Source organism: Ictidomys tridecemlineatus, chromosome 1 (assembly GCF_052094955.1).
Source record: "Ictidomys tridecemlineatus isolate mIctTri1 chromosome 1, mIctTri1.hap1, whole genome shotgun sequence".
NCBI lineage: Eukaryota > Metazoa > Chordata > Mammalia > Rodentia > Sciuridae > Ictidomys > Ictidomys tridecemlineatus.
Window position 1 is genome coordinate 187,448,957 of NC_135477.1, and position 4,279 is coordinate 187,453,235.

At 37.1% G+C, this 4,279-nt stretch overlaps 1 pseudogene; it reads right to left on the bottom strand.

Moving 5' to 3' along the window:
- Positions 1-235: 235 nt before the first annotated feature.
- LOC144366658 (olfactory receptor 2L13-like) lies at positions 236-1,237 on the bottom strand (annotated as a pseudogene).
- Between the last annotated feature and the right edge of the window lie 3,042 nt (positions 1,238-4,279).

A 4,279-nucleotide genomic window follows, 5' to 3' on the forward strand; every position in this document is an offset into this window, starting at 1 on the left:
CTTTAGTATAGAAGAACATATAAGGTATATGATAACTTATAATGGCACAAAATAAAATGTGATTAATATCCCCATTGTTAATATGGAATTTAATGTTTTCTATTAAAGTCATTAATTATTATTATGTTTGTTTATAGTGATCAATATATTAGTTAAATTAATTTTACTGACAAAAGTGTCACTAGAAATCTAATTACAGATGTAGAATATATTATATATCTCTAGGTCAGCAGTGCTCTAGATTTTTTCAGTCTGCGTGGAGAGAAGCCATGCAGAGAAGCAGGGACAACTGTGCTCACTTCTTCCTGGGGGAGAACATCCCATACACTCTTCTCATGGCCCCCAGGACCTCTTTGTTTCTTAGGCTGTAGATGATGGGATTGAGCATGGGGGTGAGGATGGTATAGAAGACTGCAAGGATCTTATCCTCTGCTGGGAAGCGGAGACTCCTGGGACATAGGTAAGTGTAGACAAAAGGTGTTTAGTAAAATGTCACCACAGTTAAATGTGCTGAGCATGTGGTGAAGGCCTTTTTTCTTCCCTCTTTTGAGCGCATGTGGAAGACAGCAAAAAGGACCCGTCCATAGGAGGCATTGATGGCAAGGAAAGGAACAAGGAGAAACAGGCTTGTGCTCACAAACACCATGTACTCATAGACCCAGGTATCTACACAGGCCAGTGGCAACATGGCAGGAACATCACAGAAGAAATGATCGATGGCCCTGGACATGCAGTAAGGAAGATGAAGGGCATAGACAGTGTGTGCCATGGAGTTGATGGAGCCCAGTGTCCAGGACCCCAGGATCATTTTCCCACACAACCTTTTATTCATACAGATGGGGTAGTGGAGGGGGTGACAGATGGCCACAAAGCGGTCATAGGCCAGTATTAAAACTTCTGAGCCGGCCATGGTCAGGAAGAAAAAGCTTTGCACACCACAGCCCAGGAAGGAGATGCTCTTCTGGCCAGAGAGGAAGTTGATGGCCATCTTGGGGACCGTGGAGGAGATGTACATCAGGTCCATGAGGGAGAGCTGGCTAAGGAGAAAGTACATGGGGGTGTGGAGCCGTGGGTCCAAGAAGATGAGGGCAGTCATTCCTGAGTTCCCCAAACAGGCGAGAACAAACACAGAGATGATCAGGAGCAAGAGAAGTAGGCCAGTTTGGTTTTGAGGAAACAACACCAGCAAAGTAAAATCATTTGATGTTTGGTTCCATTTCTCCATGAAAATGCACTGCTTCAACTTTTTAAAAATGAAAATAAAAACAAAATTAAGCAATGAACATGACAAAATGACAGGAGAATAAAAGAAATTATATTTACTACTGTTTATTTAGAATGAATTGGTAATCCTAAAACATCACAGCTTTGCTCATTGGATTTTTAAATACAAGTATCTGTAATTCAGATAACTAATGTGTAGTAGTAGCTCATATTTTTATATATTTTCCCATTTTTATTTGGTACATTATACTTGTACATAATGATTGTATTTTTAGTAACATATTATATATGCACAATATAGCCATATAATATTGCTGACATCACTCCCTAGTATTTCCCTCTTTCCTCTCTGTCTTTACCCCTTGATCCCTTTCCTCTACTGATCTCCCTGTGGTTTTCATGAAATTCCTATTCCCCTGGCTTTCTTTTTCTTTTTCTTCTCTGGCTTCCACACAAGAAAGAAAGCATGATTTTTAACTTCTCAGTTTTCCTTCTTTCACTTAACATAGTGGATTCCTGTTTCATCTATTTTCCTTCAATTGGCATAAGTTATTTATTCTTCCTATCTAAAGAAAAATACATCTTGTGTGTGTACCATATTTTCTTTTTTTTTTTTTTGAGAGAGAGAGAGAGAGAGAGAGAGAGAGAGAGAGAGATTTATAATACTAATTTTTTAGTTTTCAGTGGACACAACATCTTTATTTTATTTTTATGTGGTGCTGTGGATTGAACCCAGCACCCCATGCATGTGAGGTGAGCATGCTATTGCTTGAGCCACATCCCTAGCCACACCATATTTTTTAAATTTATTCATCCATAGATGGACACTATCATTGGTTCTATAGCTTGCATATTGTGAACCATGCTGCCATAAACATGGGTATGCATGTATCACTATCATATGATGAATTTAATTCTTCCATTTAAATACTGAAGAGTGGCAGGGCTGAGTCATATGGGTTGGTTCCATGCCTAGTCTTTTGAGAAACATTGATACTGATTTTCATTATGGTTAACTAATTTATAATGTCAACAGTGTAAAAGTGTTTCTTTTTCTCCACATCTTCTGTAGGGTTTATTATTATTTGTGTTCTTGATGACTGTCATTCAGAGTGGTATGAGATAAATCTCAGTGTAGTTTTGATTTGCATTTTTCTATTGTTACTGATACACACTAGAAAACACAGAGACAAAGACAGATACCTATTCTCATCTGATCCCTGACAAAGATTCCAAAAACACAGTGGAGAAAGGATAGGGTTTTTTTTTTTTCAAAAATTTGCAATAGGAAAACTGATTATACATATGTAAAAAAATGAAAAAAGAACTTTACCCTTCACACAGCCTAAAGTTCAACAAAAAAGAGACCTAAGAATAAGACCAGAAACTTAAATTTATAGAAGAAAACCTGGGGTCAACACTCCAACAAACAGACACAGGCAATAACTACTCAAATAGGACCCTTAAAGCTCAACAAATAATGTCCAGAGTTCATAAGTGGCATACCATCAAATTATAACCTTTCTGCAGAGCAAAAAATCAACAAGAAATGTGAAGAGAGAACCTAGGAAATGGGAGAAAACCTTCTGCCAGAGGATTAGTGTCTAGAATATATAAAGAATGAAGAAAATGTTTTAGACAACAGTCAAACAGCTCAATTAATAAGTGGGCAAATGAATTAAACAGAACCTCTCAAAAACAGAAATACAAATGGCCAACAAATATCTGAAAAACTATTCAATTGATTTTGATATGCTAATTGAATATTTATAGTTCCTGCCCCAATTCTCTATGGTAACCATCTCAACCTGAAATCCAAGTTTTCTTATGTGTGAACCAATACAAATTAAACAACCAAGAAAGTCCTTCCTAGACACTTCTGGGCAGGAACATCCCAGATGCTAACCAAGTAGTCTAGGGTCAGGTAGTCTAAATTCCACTATACCCTAATTTCTCTAATGTTACTGAAATATTAATTAACTGAAATATTTTAAAGTTGATTGCCATTGTTAATATTTTGGTACACCATTCTCAAACTGATAAAATTTCAAGTCTTTATATAAAGTTTAATTTTTATAGTACAACTCAAATATAATGTTTATATTTGTAACTCAATTTTAATACCCCCTCTTTTTCTCCTTAGGTCTTCTCATTTCTGGTAATGAATTTCGCCTTTCATTTATTTTCCCACATTTGTATGAACTTTGATTATGATAGTTTATAATACCTACCACAGGTAGCCTTGGTATGAGATATGCTGCTTTACAGTTTTGTACACATCCATATGAAAGGTTGCATCCTGTCTCAGATATAAAGTTTTATCATTTTGGATTATCATCTTTTCAACAGAAAACAACAGTAATTAATAGCTTGTTGTCACAATTTATACTTAGTAACAAAATTTTTGGCTTCCTGTAACCGCTAAACACAAGTAACATTTTGGAAAAGGACATCTAATAAAAAATGAAAAGCATTGTAGAGCTTTCTAATTGACAAATATTAGGAGTAAAAACATGTTTGGGGAACTGGACAGATGAATGGATGTGTTGGGCATGTGGGAGAGATGGGATCACAGACAGCTCTTCTTCTAAAAATTTTTTGGAAACAAAACACTCAACTTCAGTGAAAATGAGAAAACACTAGACAATGATCTTCATGAGAAACTCATTCCTTAAACGTGTTCACTCCTTCCATTTTGTGCCAGTGCTGCTGAGTATTGACTTGCCCTAATAGATAAAATACAGAAGATTCCACTGTCTGGATTTAATATTTAGTGGGTGACAGACAATAGAAAAGCAGCTCACACGTGCTCTCTGATCACACAACTATTTCTAAAGGTAAAAGAAATCAATCAGGGAATAAGGACAGAGGGACAGCTGGGCAGTAGTACTGAGTCAGCCACTCTAAAGAGGTGCTATTAGAGCCCTCAGTTCCTAGACCACTCTGCACAGACTGAGGAACAGGAACAGCCCTGGAGAGAGCCTGCCTGAGTCATCAGGGCAGCAGCAAAGATAAGAAGGCTCTGGAAGTTCAGGCCCTAGGCAAGGATTTAGGG